The sequence below is a fragment of the Condylura cristata genome, unplaced genomic scaffold (assembly GCF_000260355.1).
Source record: "Condylura cristata isolate star-nosed mole 26May11 unplaced genomic scaffold, ConCri1.0 scaffold00009, whole genome shotgun sequence".
Lineage (NCBI taxonomy): Eukaryota > Metazoa > Chordata > Mammalia > Eulipotyphla > Talpidae > Condylura > Condylura cristata.
In genome coordinates this window covers 12,057,073-12,074,989 of record NW_004567110.1, presented here as the reverse complement: position 1 = coordinate 12,074,989, position 17,917 = coordinate 12,057,073, and the positions used below count along the sequence as shown (strand labels likewise).

General features: G+C 50.2%; 1 protein-coding gene across 1 annotated transcript in view; it reads left to right on the top strand.

Annotated features, from left to right (window-relative positions):
• Positions 1-17,917, top strand: part of ZHX2 (zinc fingers and homeoboxes 2) — a 136,562-nt gene that overhangs the window by 1,077 nt on the left and 117,568 nt on the right. The gene's annotated exons all lie outside the window — the stretch shown is intronic.

The window sequence follows — 17,917 nt, the reverse complement described above, 5'->3', positions numbered from 1 at the left end:
TCGGCCCCGGAACCGGCGGCAGCTGGTGCTTTTCGTCTGCCCCACAAGAGGTTAATCTTTGTTGGTGTTGCAGCTTCTTTGTGGCTTCCCGGGACTTGGTGTCATCGCCTTGGCCAACTTGCCCTTTTCCCAGCCGCTTTGCAGGAGGCGGCGGAGACGGAGATGAGTTGAAAGTTGGAAACCAGTGAGCAGCGCAGGACGGTCCCCTTGGCCTCCGGGCGGTGCGGAGCTGAGGAGGAGGCAGCTGGGTGCTGGGGCTGGGGAGAAAACTTGACCGAGATGCCAAGTTGTGATTTGCTCAGGTGTCCACCTGGTGGATGGGGCTGCCATCCCGTGGGGACCCCGGCTTCCGCCGTTTCCGATGGCCTTTTGTTCCTCCCGAGGTGGGGAGGTGGAAGGTTGGGGAATAATGATTTCCCTGCACTCTTTCCCCTTTGAAAGAGTGACTGCCGAGCTGGCCTTTTGGGGATCACTAAGCCTCTCTGGGCCTCCGAATCCCTACCTGCTCTTAGGCTTGCCTTTGCTCTCCAAGTTCAGTTCCCTAGGTTTGAGGCAGGCCTTTTTGGACGGGACTTGGGGGGGGAGGGCAGGAATTCCTCCTCCCCTTCTTGCCTCGGGTCCTCAGACCTCCCACAATTGCCCTCTTAAAACAAACTCGTTCCTTTATGTGAAGCCCAGATGAGATGAATGGGTGGGCGTGAAGGGGGTGAGGTACTGAGAGCACTTCAGGGTTTCAGTCAAAAGGTGATTTTCTATTTATGAGGCTCTGAGATTAAGCACTTCAGTCCCAGGGCAGTAATGTCAAAAAGCATTTGGATGACAACCAAGTGGAATAAATATCTTGTAAAATGGCATGTTTAATAGTAAAAATAGATTAATGGAACCATCAAGGGCTTGAATGGGGCAAACATAAAGGCTTGATTTCAGTTTAAGGAGGAAGTTATGTAAAACTGTAAACATATCATTGAAGGCCAGAGAGGAGAAATCTATAAGTAATTGATGAAAACGTGTCACTGACATTAACAGGACTGATATGTGGATGCACATCACTGCTTTCCGTACACTCTGTTCCTCCAGTCACGTGCTTGCATGCCTTCTGGTCAGGTTTGAAGTCAACTGAGGGCCCACCTGAAGTTAACAGCTGGGGGAGGGGGATTCAAAGGCCAAGCTTGTAGAGCAAGCAGATAGATTAACCCCCCGCTTAGAGGAAAATATCAAAATGATGCAAGTGTTTGTGGGCTCTGAAGCAGGCTGCACCGCCAGTGTGACCAAGTGTATCTGAACATTTCAAAAAGTGACCTCCTCGCGTGTGTCACCCACATCAGGGCCATTCGGTGGCCCTGTCCGTGCAACAAAATGAATGACAATGTTTGATAACACTTGCCAGGACTTACTGCTTCAGTATGCCAGAGCCAATGCTGCATAGTTCACTTGTGTTATCCCTGAATTCTCACCGTAGCCCCAAGAGATAAGTATTATTGTAAACATCCCAGTTTACAACTGAGGATATTGAGGCTCAGAAAGGTGAAGGGATTGGCTCAAAGCCACACAGCAAAACTCACTAAAATGAGTATTCTAAGGCTGGAGGTCCTTCAGAACCATAAGCAGTCCTTTATAGCAACTGTCCGGACATGGGGAGCTGTAATTAGAATTAAAAGTCAGAAGGAAAAGACCGTAGTCCTGGGGTGTGAACACAGGAATTTTTTGGAGTTTACTCCTTTATTCGTTTATTTAGCAACAACATGTTGATTTATGTGTTCATTCATCAGCTGGGATATTCATCGCACTAATAAGAGCTTGCAGTCATTAAGCACAGTTATATGCCAGGGACTGTACTAAGTGCTTATGATTAAACTATTTTGTCTTCATGACAGCCCTGTTGGGGAAGGACTCTTCTCTCCCTGTTAGAGATGAGGAAGCGAAGGCACAAAAAGGTTTTATCTAACTTGCCCAGGACCTAACAGCTAGTAAGGTGGGTGCCCACACTGGTCCACGCTTGCTCCACTCTCCCAGTCATTATGGGAGCTGGAGTGTCAAATGACATCAACGCAAAGTTCTCCCAGCATAATAGAGATGGCGGTGGGAAAGAGACCCCTGAGTTTGAGAGGATGTGAAGGAAATACGAGGCCAAATCAAGCAGGATTCGCTCCGTGAGAAAAGTAGTGGCCATGGACACAATGCAGAATGTGAGTTTTGTGTCTTAAGGGACTCCTGGAGGACAGCCGAGAGGGGGTAGCATCCGAGCACACCCAAGAATGAGGGTCATGTCTGGAGGTGTGTCAGGCAGGAAAGCATTCAGCTGCCAGCAACCGAAATCCCAACACCAGTGACCACCACAAGGTCCTTTGTGAAGGACGAGGAGGGTGGGTGGGTGGGCCTGTGCTTTCGCTGCACACTGTGGGCCCAGGCTGTCTTTCTACTCTGTTGTCCTTGGGAGTACAGGCCTGTGGCCCCTGGACTGTTCATCTTGTGGTCGAAAGTGACTGCTGCATCTCCAGACCTCACACCTGCATTCCAGCGTAGAGAGGGAGGATGGGCGTGGCACAAAGACTATCACTCCGCTTGGTTGTCCTGTTCTGATTGGGAAGGGACACCCTCTCCCTTGGCTGGTGCACCAGAACCTGCCAGGAGGGACAATCCTGTAATTACTGCGAGGCCCTTTGCTATCATAAATAAGTGGGCCTTCAACTCGTAAGCAGAGAGGTGAATGGAGGAACGGTTGTTGAGCTGGCAGATAAGTTGTGTGAAGCCTAAAATGAGGAGAGGAAGGTATTCCGAGGGATGTACAACCTTGACGGGAAGCTGCGTGTATCCTGGGAGACAGAGAGGGACACGGTCAAAGAGGGGACCAGACTTGGGGGAATGTGGAGGATGCTGGTCTTTCTAGGTGTGGGAAAGCCACAGAAGGTTCCCAGGAGGGAGAGTCACGTGGTGTAGGGAGAAGACGGATAGCCGTGTGCCTTGTGGAGACCCAGCAGCTTGGCTCTTATTTGAAATGAAATGAATTCTGGAAAGGGGGACCAGTTTTGCCTTAGGACAAAAAGAAGACAGCTACAATAAAAGTGAGGGCTGAGGGAGAGATTTTCTTTTAGGTCCTGCCAATAAAAATTTAGAATTAACTCGCTGTTCGTCAGCATTAACTAGGAGGTAACTAGCTCTCCTTTGGCAGTAAGTGTGGTACTGAAAAGGCTGCCGGGTACCATTTACTCCCAAACACTGCAAATGTCTCCCTTCACCTGTCTCATAGGCTCCCAGATTCCTACATCCATCACCAGAAACTGACAGGAGCCCCGATTCTCTTTGTTCAGCTTATCAGCTTTGTGACTTTGGGCCAGGTCGGCTTCCCCAAACCCCAGACCCTACCCCCACCCCGTCTCTAAAATGGAGATGGTTCTAGAAGCGGCCTGATGGGTCATTGTGAAGTTCAAGAAGAAATGTAGAAAAGGGGTCAGCACGCCACAGAACACACAGTGGGGCCCAGTGTTTCTGCGCCCATCGTCACCATCATCCCCACCGCCCCCTCAGAGGTGACTTGGCTGTGTCATTAAGCTGCCCGGTAATTAAATGCATGGATTTTATCATTGATTCCAAGACCCAGACTCATTGTCATTCTCCTCCGGCCTCCCCCGTATGCATTCATGCGTGGCAAGTCTGAGCAACTGCTGAAATAGAAAGTTCTCCCAGGGTATCACACCGAGACCCTGGTGCAGTGTTTGCAGTGTGCTGTGTCATGCCAAACCAGCGCCGTCTGAAAGGACGCTTGGCAATGTGCAGGCCCGGCAGACAACAAATTGGACATTGTCGTATTATTAACAAGGTAGCTTTGTTTTTAACTGAAGAAAAGAATCCCCTCTCACTCTCCCCGGAGCCCCCCACCCTACATGGAACAGGTTGTGATTCTAAGAACATCCACCCACAATCTGTTTCCTGTTCTTGTGCTTGTAGTCATGCATTTACGAGGGATTGATTGGCAATGCTGTGAGTGTGTGTTTGTGACAGACCCCCAAGGAGAAAAACTGATAATAGTACATCAGCTTCCACTCCCCAACTTTCAACTGGAATAGAGAGAACCAAAATCAGTGTTCTTCTTGACACCTCTCTTTACCCCCTGCTGGACAATCTACCTGCTAAAAGCCAGCTCTCACACACTTCCTTCCTCCTTTCTGCCCTCATCCAATCCCCTACTCCTAGAAACACTTACTGGAGATTAAACCCTGTTATACAATGTCTCACTGCAATGTATTTAACACATGGAATCTGCAGTGAATGAAATCTGTGCTGTTGATCCGTGGGGAATCAATGTTAAAGAGGGTACCCCAGGCATGCACGGTGGCTTATGGTACACTTTCAGGGTGCACAGGCTTATTTGGGATGGAACTGTGTAAAGGCCATGCTGGGTTTACCTTCCTGGATTTCAAGCCATGCTGAGTTTGCCTTGCAGGGAAAACCAGCAAAATCCTGGCAAATATTTGCTGTGAAGTTCAGTGTTGGATCCCTGCATCCCTGGTGCCTCAGAGTGTGGTCAAATTGAGTTAGCACCTTCTTGGGAAGAAATCCTCCCTGTTGGGGGCCCAGGATGGACTCTGAAAGAGAAGGAGCCTCCTGGGGAGAAGGGGGGAAGCAAGGAATGAGCAGAAAGAGCGCTCTGGGCTTCAGGTGCTCCTTGGCCTGGTTGGAGACCTGCAGCTGCAACTTTTGGGCTCTAAAACATCTACTGAGACTCAAGGCCGGACCAGAGCCTCCATTAAGCAGACACGCATGCAAATGTGATGATTGAACTCACTGTTGCGGAAAGTCTAGAGAAAAACACCCCTCAGTGGGGCTGACAGTGCGTCCCCTCCCCCAGCCCCCTGCCTCACGCCCACAGCCTTGTCCACTCTGGCCAGTAAGACTGAACAAATACAAAGCTCCCTGACATCCAGACGCACCACAGTCACGCGCTGTTTGCCAGCCACTTTCCTGTCACTGTGTCATTCAATGTGGCCGTGAGGGGTGCATGAGGAGGTGTGAGGCCCTATTTTAAAGACAGGAAATCAAGTTCAGAGAGGTTCAGTAACTGCTTAAGGTCACAGAGAGAACATCACCCCATCCGGCTTTGGATGCAGATCAGGCTAGGTCTGGATGCTGATAATGTTGGAGGAATGAGGTCTTTCTGGCCTTCTGGAGCCAGCCCACCCCAAACCTGGAAGCAAGTTTGGGGAGAAGAAGCTGTTTTAGAATGCTCTGGAAAAATCTAACTGTTCTCTGCTAAAGGAGCATACTTACATGCCGATGTGAATGTAGTCAAAGCAAGAGAGAATTCCACACCTATGCCTATTATTCAGACCCCCTTCCCCCACCCCCCTTCCCCAAGAAAAAAACAATTGTCAGGCGTCTACCAGTGTCTATAACAGAACAACCTCAGGCCACTACACCCTTTCCACCCTCCCTGCCTCGACCAGGAGGAATCCCAGAGGCTGAAAGCTGCAAAGCGGGAGACAGGAGAATCTGGATGTCCCTCTGGGGATGTGGAACAACCTGCCAGCCAGTGGGGGAAGGGGAAGAGGGGGCAGGCTTGGAGGGTGGAGGATGGCTGTGTTGCTGTTTTTATATAATAAAAGAGGATCATTATAATTGGGAGCCCTTGAGTCACACATAACACGCCTGTCTGTGGCACTCCAGCTGCAGGGCCATTTAGTTAAACAGCACACAGAAAACTCCTTTCAGCTGATATTACTTTCCCGCTGTTCTTAAGAGACTGGGCTGCTTTGCTCTCGTGACAAAGCCACCTCAGGCTCCCGCAGCCCCTGGGTGTAACCATCTCCCCATAGAATCCCCATGGCCTGTGAAGGAAGATGCTTAGAAAATATTTTCATTTGCTCTACACCCTTGCCTTTTAGGAAATAGCTCCTTTAAGAGAGTTGCACACAGCCTGGTCAGAGCTGGAAGTCAGAGTTGTTGTCGGGCCAAGCTGTTTATGGTGGGTGGTGGCCCAATGGGGTAGGGAGAGGGTGTGTCTGTGCATTTCTTTCTTTTCTTTTTTTTTTTTTTTTGAGCTGCAGTGGAATGGAGGGATGTGCCCTGGCAACTAGAAGCTGGACAAAGGGATTGCCCTGGGCCAAGAAATTTAGGGCGAGCAGTGCCTAACCTCGCTTAACAAAGGCTCTGAGGTTTCCTTAGCCTGCTACTTTCTTCCTGAACTTTGTGTTACACAACTGACTCGAACCGGCTGGGAACTCCTGATGGAGCCGGCAGGTCAGGGAGGTAGAAAGCTTCACACGGATTCCAAGAACTCGGGCTCTTGAGTACACAGGATGGAAACACTGGATCCCTCTGTGGGTTAATGGCAGGCGTCCCGAAGGCTGCGAGCTGCACTCCACAGCGTGAAATCGGACGTGGCCAGTCATGAGGACTTTCAGAAATAGGCTTGTGGGTCTCCTAGCACAAAGTCTGATGTCCCATAGGACCCTAGAAAGGGGGTATTGGGTGGGTGAGTCCAATAGCAAGGTGGTGTAACATGCAGGAATGTTCTAGCTGGCAGAAACGTTTGGGATCACCTGCTTGGGGAAACTGAGGCCCAGAGAGGTAAGGGAGCTCACCCAGTGATGCCATCATAAGGGAGCATGTTACTCTTCTCTTCCATGGAGCCTAGCAGAAGGCCCTTCTATTTCCTCAGGCCTTCCCTTCCCAGTACCGGCCCTCTCTGTCATTTCCTGTGCCCAGTCAGTAGAGGAAAGACACTCACCGAGCACCTGTCAGAGGGAGGAAGAAAAGAGGTTTGCAGCCACTGGCCTTTAGCAACACCTGCAGCCATCAGCATAGCCAGCCCTCACCACCTCATCATCACTGTCGCCAGCCTCCCGACAGCGTGGCCATGGTGTTGAGCATTTCTGGGGTTCGCACATGACACTGCAAGCCCTGCACGGACTCTGTTATCCCCTTTTGACAGGCAAGGGAGCACAGAATGGGGAAATCCTTTGCCCAGGCCTTCTGGAAGCCAGGCAGCCATATGCCACCCCTGGTGCCCTGAAGTCCTGGGCACAAACAGCCTCTTCTGCCTTCCACAGTCCAGCAAGAAGTTGATAGTGTCTTTCCCCTGCACCATGAGAACCAGGGCCTGAGTCCCCAGCCAGCACTGAGGATAACTGTGAGGATGGTGTGCATTCAAGGTTTGACAGAGAGCTTCTTCATACATGGGAAACCCCCCATCTCCCAGTTTATTGAATGCCAACTGCGTATAAGCTTCATACCCCCTCATGATGTAGCCTGGGTCATTTCTACAGCCACCCTGAGAGGCAGCAGGTGCCAGGGCAGAGCCCAATTACAACCTAGGTCTGCGGAATCGAGTCTTGAGCAGTCTTGTCCACATAGGGCGTGCTGCAGCCAGGAGGGGCTGGTGAGGAGGCCTGTGAGCCGGGGCAGGTCGCAGAAGGGGCGCACAGTCACTGGGGGCTGCCCGGGTGAGTGCCCCCAAAGTCACCTTAAAAATAAAGGCACTTTGGGCCCTCCCTGGTGGCGCAGCGGGTTAAAGCACAGCGCTGAGAAGATAAGGCCACTTCCGCATGAGTTCAATTCCAGCCTGCCCCGGAGGTGACCACATGGCGTGGCAGACCTCTCCTGACCCTCCCGCTGCTCCCCTCAGCAGTGTGCTTCGTTGATCTGCCTGTTCTGCTCCCCACTCTGTCTCTGGTGAAGCCTCTCGCCACCCCTGAGCCTCTGGCCTGTACCCCAGTTCTGTTGTGCAAATAAATAAATCTTTTTAAAAAAACAAAGGAACTTTGAGACACTTTAGGCAACTTTAGCAGCAACAGACCCTAGAGCATAGGGAGAAGCATTTAGTGCAATGTGAAGGACGCTGTGGTGTGCCGAGAGCTGTGCTGATACCTGTATTTGCACCAGCGCCATCTTTCAGAATAGCCTGAGGTGTAATTTCCATACGTCACCGTAGGACCCACTCACTATGGCAAGGAAGGCCCTGGCGGGAATCACACTTAGTGAAATACGTCAGGCAGAGCAAGACACTGTGATTCCTCTTACAAGTGGTATAGTGAGAGAGCGAACAAATGAGTAAACCAAAGAAACATTTAGACTGTAAGATCAAGTGGTGGTCGCCATAGGGAAGGAGGGCAGGTGGGCACATCCATCGGTGCAAGAGGCCAATTTGTAGGGTAAAGGGCGGGATTGGACTTTTCGTGGTGAACTGGATAGCGTCTAGACACATGTTAATTTCTAATAAGCACGCCTAAAGCCAATGTCATGTCGTCATGCAATGTTACTGCAGCAAAAATATAGATGTTTTTAAAAGCATATCCTATCCCCATGGAGCCAGGCTAGCCAGGAATAAATAAATACAGTGAGTTGACTTTTAGTCTGTTTACAGAGTTGTGCAGCCATCCCCCCAACCTCCTTTTAGAACATCTCCATCACCCCTAAAACAGATCCTGTGGCCATTGATAATCACTCTGCAGCCCCCTGCCCCCTCTCCTAATCTCCCCATCTCTATAGGTTTTCCTTTCTTGGACAGTTCATGCAGAAGGAATCACGCAGCCTGGGCTCTTTCCCGCCTCTCATGCGGCGTGACATCTGGGGGTCACCCATGTTGTAGCATTTGCACGCTACACGTCTCTGTCCTTATGGCTAAATAACATTTAGTGTGTGGATTTATATCTGTATGCGTCCGCTTAGGTTGCCATAACAAAATACTGGAGGGGGTGGAAGGGATGGCAGAGGGGGTTCAATGGGCTTATTTTCTCAGTGCTGAGACTGAAGTCCAAGATCAAGGCGCGAGCAGCTTGCTTTCTTCAGAGTCCTCACTGGCCTCTCCTCTGGACACTGGCGTTCCTATCCTCTTTTGCATGTCCAAATCACCTCCTCTTCTAACTGCCTCATTTCACTTAGTCCTCTCTGTAAAGGGCCTATCTCCATATACAGTGACATTCTGATGTCCTGGGCTGGGCTTCAACACCTGAATTTGTGTGTGTGGGGGGGGGGTGGAGACACAACCCACCATAGCAGGTTTTGTTTATCCAGCCACCTGTTGAACATCTGGGCTGTTTCTACATTTTTGGCTTGAACACCTGTGTTCTGCCCTTCCTGCTTCTGCTTCTCCTGGGTCAACTTCTCAGCATGTAGTGCTGGCACCTAGGGTAACTCAGTGTTTAACTTTCCAAGGAACAAACAGATTTCCAAAGTGGCAGCAGGGTGGAGGATTCTGACTTTCCCTTGTCTTCTTCCACTCTTGGTATGTTCATAATCCCCATGTTACAGGTGAGGAAACTGAGACCCTGCATGGGAAGGTCACTTGGCTGGAGAGCCAAGGAGCAGGCGGCCTAACTGAGCCACTCCCCAGAGCCTGGACAGAGGCTTCCAGCAGTATTTAAGGTGGCCCTCACTCGCAGTCTCACGGCCGAGTATCCCGGGCGGGCCCGAAAGGGAGGGCCTCCTTAAATTTTACACCCTGGTGCCCAGTCTGCTACTTATCTCTCCCTCCTCCTGGCTCTCCCTCCACCCTGCTCCTCCTGTTAGGCTCTGTGCTCAGTGATCAGGGAGAGGGGTGACCTAAAGATAACCCTACCTGTGACCCTGCCCTAGAGGGGCTCTCTGGCTGGCTGGAGAATCTATTCATTTGCAGCTTCACCCAGCCACTTGACCTGAGCTTACAGAGATGAAACTTCACTTGGTCCTTGGGCTGCTGCACAGGGGACACCTGTGCAGGCCTTAGCAGAGTGACCAGCATCCAGGCAGTGCCGTGCTAACACTGGCTGTTGCTATGGTGTTGCTAACACTCTGACCTTAGGACAGGCTGCCTGAGTCATGTCACTGCAGGTACATCCTTATGACTTGGATTTCTGACTAGGAGTCTGACCTCCGAAGGGACTTTCACCCCGCGACCAGGAAGCAGTCAGCGTAAAGGACAGTGTCCACTCCAGATGGCCTCTGCCACAGAGGGCAGTGCCAGCTCCACTTCAGCTCAAGGCTGCCCCAGCTAAACTGCAGGCAGAGTCTACATCTGACTCTGCCACCCCTAAGACCAGTGTGTGGGGCACTCCCAAATGGGAGACAGTGTCTGATGGGTAATACTGGGGGTGGCGGGGAGGGACTAAGGTGAGTCCTTCTGCTGAATTGAGCATCTTCTGGGTTCCCCAGCTGGATGAAGAGACATGGTTGGCAGCCTCCGAGGTACCCAGATCCACCTGCTGGTTTTCCAGGGCCGGGACGGGGGCACGTTGATTAACCCTATTAGGAGATTTGGAGAAAAAACTTCAAGATTTCTGAATATAGAAGATATGTGTCCATCACAAAAATAACAGGAATGACGAAAGCTTGCTTCTTCAATTTATTCAAAGGCCTCATAGATCTGCCCTGTGACCTAAATGGACCCTTCCTTCTTAATCACCAAGACTCAGGGGTCTTCTTTGTGGGAAGGCAGCTGGCAGGCGGCCACAGGACCAAGAGCATTCAGACTTCCTGACAGGTGTCCTCCCTGGCCTGGGACACAACTCTGTTTAGCACACCCCAAAGCTGGAGCTGGGCTGTCTGTACTGAGGGCCTCTGTGCGTCTCCATGTGTGCCGCTTGAAGTGGCCAGCAGTGGTCTCACGAGTGAGCTGGTCCAGGACAAGACCTCCGGCTTCCTGAATTCCCAGGCTTTCCTGACCCCGCCCCCACTGCCCCCCCTCAGCCACCTGCACACCTAGCCCCTCCAGTGTGTTTGTTCAATACGGAGTTGTTTCACTGATAAATAGAACTGCATGAAAGACAATCTGTGTGTACCGAAACAAGGAGGGGATGTCAGGCTGGATGTAACTGCCCGTATGTGCACGGAAACCTCCAGAATTGACTTTCTGCCGCTAATTTTTTTCATCAGAGAGAAGGAGGAAATCTTGGAAGGACTGCCTGTCACGTCCTCCATCACCAGTGTCTCCCCGCTCAACACTACCGACCTGTGGTTTTAAATCACCAGATCTGATCGTACTTCACGAACCTCCTAAGAACCTCCCCCAGTGCCTAGGTTCTTGGGAATCACGAGCCCAAAAGCTGTCAGGGGCTTTGCAGCTGCCATTAGTGAATAAGGGGCCATGTGTCAACGGCGGTCACGGTAGAGCAGCTCAAAGCCTAAAGCATCAGCCCAATCTGAAGGCCTGGCCTCAGCTCAGACTCAGCTTTTTTTTTTAATGGGCTTTCCTGTCCATTTGAGGACTGCCACTTGGTAACGTCTAACCCAGAGGTCAAGTCCAAACTATTGACCCTGGTATGATGGCGGGAGAGCTCACCTCTAATGACAAGGCACATTTTGCCATATTTTACCTTCCCCTTTTCTATAGTTGCCGCCCCTGACCCCCCCACACACACTTCAGTCATGCAAGACTAACCCCTGAACTTCAAATTGCCATCTTCTCTTCCCTTGCATCCTTTCCACAAGTTTGTCCTTCTCCCCAGAAGATTCACCATCCCCCACCCCTGCACGCTTCAGAAAAACTGACTCATCCCTACTGAAGAGAAACTTGTTCTCTCCTCCAAGATGCAACTGTGCCTTGGAAATAACCCCTAGAAATCCCAGCACATGGATTTTGATCTGTTTTACATCTGACCATGTGCCACCCAAGGGGGAGTTTTCCATTTGTCTCTATGGTCCCAGCACCCACTGAGGGCTGGCCCACCACATAGGTCCAACATGAATGTCTCTCCTGCAATTGGCTGATTATACCAACCAGTAAATGACTCGCCTGGGACCTGTGTAGGCACCTGTGCCCTGAAGCTATTGCCCACTGCTGCCCCTGCTGGCCAGTCCTTGCCATTGCCCGGAAGGCCAGTCACTGGACCGTTTCAAAACAGGAAGCAGTCAAGGAAACTTCCTGCCCGGTGTGCATTTTCTCAGGTTCGGGTCTCCTGACCAATCCGGCTAACCCGCCTGCCTCCCTGGCTCAGCCCTGCCGCCACGTGTGCCCTCTGGCCTCTGCCACCACCTGGTCTGTTTTCTCCTTCTGACTTGGCTTTACCCTTTACTTCCTCTCAAGAACATCCTCCCAGCTTTCCTCTGTGACCACCCAGTACAACATCACAGGTGCGGCTGCACCTTCTCATTCCAGTATTAACCTTTTCCTGTCAGAACCCAAACTGAAACCAAATTTTACTTCAGTGGTGGTAGGACAAACAGATTGGATGCCTGTTCTGAGCCAACCATCAATCACACATGTGGCTTCCTCTGCCCGCTTTTATTTGATTTGCTTCTTCTCACAACTCCCCTTAGTAGAAATTTTCATACCCATTTTACATAGGAGGAAACTGAGGCTTCCAGAAATTAACTTGCCCATGTTTCACCATAAATGACTGAGCTGGGATTTAAAACCATGTCTGAGCAGCATCAGCACCTGGGCTCCAGTCACAGCCTGGTGCTAGAGTATTAGGTGAAGCATGTTGAGATTTGTTAACTTCCTGGCAAGTGGGGTACAGAGAACTGCCCTGTATTCCCACGCGGAGTTTAAGATTTTGCTTATGAAAACTTCAAGACGACCATTAATAACAGGAGCATCTTTCCCTTAGACGGCACTTCATGCCGCTCAACTGCTTCTCATACTCGATACTTAAGATTCTTGTCCTCTTACAGCTTCGTCACCACTTTTTCCCCTTTGGTGAAAAAACTAACCTGCCACAAGAGAGATGGCTAAGTTTACTAAATCTTAATAATCTTATCAGGTCACCTTATGTGCTGGGAAGACGATGCTGTACAGTTGCAGTTGTGTGTGTGTGTGTGTGTGTGTGTGTGTGTGTACTACAGATAACTGGCCATTGTGTGAAGAACATGCGTGTAACCTTGCGTGTAACCTTACGAATGGGCATTGAACATGATATATAAGTGGTCAGGTTAGGTTAAGCTGTGATGCAGGGACAAGGATGCCCTGATAACCTCGTGGTTTAGCAAAACAGGGTTCATTTCAGACTCTCGTCAAGTTCACTGAGGACAATGCCTCACAGTTCACATCCTCCCAAGCTGTGACTTAGAGATCCAGGCTGCCTAACCTGTATAGACACATCATTTCAAGCTGTTGACTTTCAGGCTGCTGGTACCGAGGAAAGGAAAATTAAAAGGACAGAGACACATGCACCCTTTAAAGGTGTCACATGTGTTCACATGACCCTCTGCTCCCACCAGCACCCTGGAAAGTCGTGTGTGTCTCTGCCCAGTAAACTGGAAACAGCTCCCTATTTCTCTCAGTATTGCTGAGCATTCAGGATTTAGTGGCCATGGCAGATCCAAGACCTGAATGGAAGGTTCCCAACACTTAACTCATTGCCAGTTTTGGCTCTAAGGACAGCCCTTATTTGTCCTACTCCAGGCATGTGGAGGAGTCCAGATAGTCTGAAAGACACCGAACATATCTTTGCAAAACTTCTGCAGCCTTTCTCCCCCTTTTCATATTATGGAATACCGTTACAATCTGGTTTTGTATTGAGCATCCAGTCTGACATAAAGAAAATTAACATTTAATGAGTCCCTAATTACAGCCAAGCACTAATGATGCTGAACACAATAGTAACTGTAATGGCCAGCATTAACCACCAGCGAGCCATGTGCCAGACGATTCTCTACGCATTGGACTAATTTATATACTCCACCCAATCCCTTAGGAGGGCCTTGCTGCTGCTTTCCTCCTGAGAGAGGCTGATTATCTCTATGTAATATGTGGGTAAACTGAGGCTCAGCCAAATGAAGAGACTAGAAGCAGGCAGAGATGGCTTTACAGGCAGGTTGAGCTGTGATTCTAAACAGCACTTGCTTTGTGAGATCAGGGATACAGAAAAGGCCAGGGATTAAAGACCAGTGCTTCCCAGACAAGTAATTGAAAGCTTTTGTGTGTTCAGCTACCCCTGTACATTCCGGGGTATGTCAGAAGCATTATAGATGCTGGATGTTAATTCATACAGGAAATGAGCCCAGCTCCTACCACATGTCAGCACCAGGCTAAACACTAGCCATACGGCCGTGGTGCATGAATGTTTTCAATCTAGACTTGTTGATGCCTCTGTGGAAGTTTCTAGATTTTTTTTTCTCAAATGTCCTTGAAAAGTAACTTCAGGACCTTGATCCCAGCATCCTGCCCAAGAATGATCATGTGCTTTAATCTTGATTCTGGAATCATGACATGTGGTACATGGGTTCCACTAGGAAGGAAGGACCCTCTTCAATCGATGGTGTGATCAGCCAAGCAAGCATTTCTTGGTTACCAATGTTACCTAGTTCCTGCCTCAAACAGCCAACCAGTGTGAAAACTAACACTTAGGATCACCTAGTTCAACCTGTGAGGTTTTATAGGAAAGGAAATCCAGGCTCTCTGAGGGAAGAGCACTGGACTGTGGTGATGGCACAGGGGTGATTTGGTGATGGGAAGCCCACGGGGATTACAACTGAGATGGAAAAAGGCACAAAATGATGTAAAAATAAACTATTATGTATTTTTTAATGTTTCCATATTAGAACGCACCCAAGAGTAACAAACTATCAAAAGTGCGAAAGTGTCCTCCCTCTTTTCCACTCAGCACAGGAATGTCTGGCTGTATTATTGTACATGTAGCCTTTACCCCATGACCAGATGCCTTACAGGGCCCAGTGAAGAGTGGGACTAGCCCCCCAAATACACACACACACACACACCCTCTAGCCTGGTGCCCACGTCTGACTTGAGGGGGCACATGGTGGAGAGTCTGCCTCTTCTCCCCACCACAGAGGAGAGGGCGTTTGTAGTACCCAGTCACTAGCACTGAGACCGGGGCTGGAAGCCTTTCTTGTGCTTCACCAGCCTAATCTTCTTGACTTTTCAAACTCACAGTTTCAAGCCAAGTTTTCTGATCAAGCTAATCGTCTCAGACTTCCGGGAGCTAGACATGGGGGAGATGAAGACCCAGAGAAGTGTATCTATGAAATACACTTTTCCACTTGCCATGTGTTCACTCATAATTTAATTGAGGAGTTTGGTCCCCAGGAAATACTGTGACTTGATTATCTCTGAGAGTGGCAATCCTGCTGATCCCCTGAGGGGCCTCAGGGGCTCAATCTTTCTGACCTGGGGAAATTCTGGTCTAGGTGAGATTATGGGATGTGAGCAGCTTCCTACGGCGATTCTGGACATCCCAGTCTCCCCTGCTCCATCTCACCCTCTGCTTTGCTTTGCATGAATAACAGGCACTTGAATTTGCTTTGAGAAACGGAAATCCTTTGAATCTCTCCTGGCCTAGCTGGTATGGTTCAGACAACTTTGACAACAGAGGACACCAGTCACATTATGACCCCTCATGCCAGCCCTATTTCCTCCTGCCCTCTTCCCCCTTTCTGGGGCCACATGACCATTGTAGCCACAGGGTTGGTCACCCCAAGTTTTTCTGCTCTGCCAGGAATCTCCAAAAGAAGCTGGTGCAGTGCCTGCAATCCCTGGCTTCTGCAAAACAGGGTAGGGACAAGGCTGGACAGTGTGGTGGAGCCCCCAAGCTGCACAGAACAGATGCTCAATAAATGTGGCTTCTCTGAAGCAGGCAGCTCTGATGGACCCTCAGTGACCCTTATCTGGGACACAAGCGATTACGGATTTGGCACTTTGGTCGTTTGTCCTGGCAGCTGATAAAACATCTCTGCTCCGTGGGCTGTTGGTAACCCTAAAAGCAGGTTAACAGCAAGCGCTTGTGTTGCTCATAAGAATAACTAGTGGCCAGTTAAGCGCCCAGTCTCTTCAAGGGAGAGCTCAGAGGGAGGGAGGGGTAATGGACGGTTAGGAATCATTAAACTGCAGGAGCTAAGAACAGAGAATATGCCACCCCTTTCAAAACCATGTGGGAGACTGGCCTGAGTTATTTCAAACAAAACAAAAACCTACAACTGGAAATTACATCATGTGTAGACAGGTGCACACCACGAACACACACAACTGAAACAGCACAACTGAAAAGCTTAATATTTTCAGTCTCTGGTTTGAAATTACACAGGTCTTTGTGTATGACTAACAGCAGAATACACACCTTGAGGCTGATGGTGTGCTTTCTAAGTTCCAATCTGCAATTAGTCAACTCTAAACCCAGGTTTTCAATGAGTGAAGAGGCTGTGTGTTTGCGCAGTGTTTGTTTAAAATAAGAACCCGTGAAAAGCTGCCTATTCCTAGGTTTGCAGAAAGGGACTATTTCTGGCTAATTACATAGATGATTGTGGGTATCTATACCCAATTCCCAGGCAAGTTTGGCAAATTAGTATTTTTAATAAAATAAACAATAATTTAAGTAGACATCCATGTTGCTTCTTCTGATGGAATGGACTTCCATAAATCAGGAGTGACATGAACAGGATTTGATGTGGGGCTTTTACTCAGTGACTCTGGGAACACAGCAGAGACGTTCAGTGGTGACACCCACCCTGAGCCCTCGGTGCACATCTGGAGGAAGATGACTGCCCGTTTGGGGGCATCTTGTCTTTCTGTTTGGATGGGCTGACATAAATGAATTGGACAGAAATTCCATACACAGGCAGGGGTCGGGAGACCCGGTCATCCAGCTCGACCACGCATGCCTGCTGACTCTGGGTGGGTTCTTCACTCCCTCTCTGGCCTCAGATTCCCACTCTGGCTACTCTTCCTCTCAGCAGTGTGTATGTTGGGCCCACTCTGCCCTCTCAGGCTGGACTTCTGCAGATAGGTTTGTTGTAGGAGGCGGCTGCCACCCCTCAGACATTTCTGGAAGCCTCGACTTTCCACCAGAGTTGCCCACAGAGCTGTGGTGGCGTCTCCTTGGAGAGCTGCATGGTATTGAACAAGCTCTGGGCAGCCCAGTGAGTCGGGGAGGAGATCCCAAGAGAGCAAGAGTGGGTCTGGTTTGCACTTGACTTACAGGGAAGCATGAAAAAGGCAAGGAAATGCGGTGGGGGCAGGGTAGGGGAAGGCTGCCTGGTCCTCAGGTACCCCAGCACCTGGCTGGAACAGTTCATGGGCCATCCCGGTGAGGGGGCAGAGCTAGCCAGGACTGCCCTCCCCTCCTCTGGCATGCCCTGTTTATTTACAGTAACGCGGATCCCTGCTTCTCTTGGGAAATCACTTCATCTAGGGCTGGAGGAGGTGGCAGAGTGTCTGCAAAGAAATCTCCCTTCCCCCTAGTTCCAGCTTTCAGGGAACAGGGGATAGCCCAGGTGATGCCTTAGGAGAAGAGAAGGCAGGGAGCCCCCAGGTAGGGCTGGGGACATCTGAGCAGTCACCTGGAAGAAGACTCCCTCCTCTTCCCTCCTTCTAGTTCTGAGCCTGGGGAGGGGTGGGAACTTATAAGTAAAAGCAGCCAACCAAAAGCAGCCAGGTTCCCCCTGTTCCCCATCTGCCCCACTCCCATCCAACAACCCAGAATGACGTCAAGAACGGAGCAGCAAAACTCTTAGGTTAGTAGGTGTGAGAGCCAGACTTGCGGTGTGACCTGCTGGCATCTTTCCGTTACTGGCTGAGAGGGCAGCTCCGTGCCCACCTTACACTCAGGGTCCTCCCAGGCAACTCCTCCCCCTCCCCTTCCCCCCCAAGAGATAGGGATGTCCTGGTCCCTCTAGACCAGGATGCTCTATCTCTGCATTGGGGGGCCAGTATTCTGTATTGGTGGGTGAAGGGCTGCCTGTGCCCTGGAAGATGAAACATCTGGCAATGTCTCCCACCACATGCCAGAAGCACCTCCCTCCACTGGTGGTGACCAAGAATGTCTCCAGATGTTCCTGGGGGTGTCCTAGGGATTTTTCTGGGTTACCACAGGGCTAAGCCACATGCTGTTTGGCTTCAAAGCTCCCTACTTCTCTGGAATAACCTTGGTTTGTCCCCCTGCACCCTCTGACCCTCCAAGCATATCCTATCCACCTGAGAAGATTTTGGAAGCAATTCCAAAGTCCAATCCCACCCCAGATATTAAATCAGAATCACTTGTGCCTTGCTACT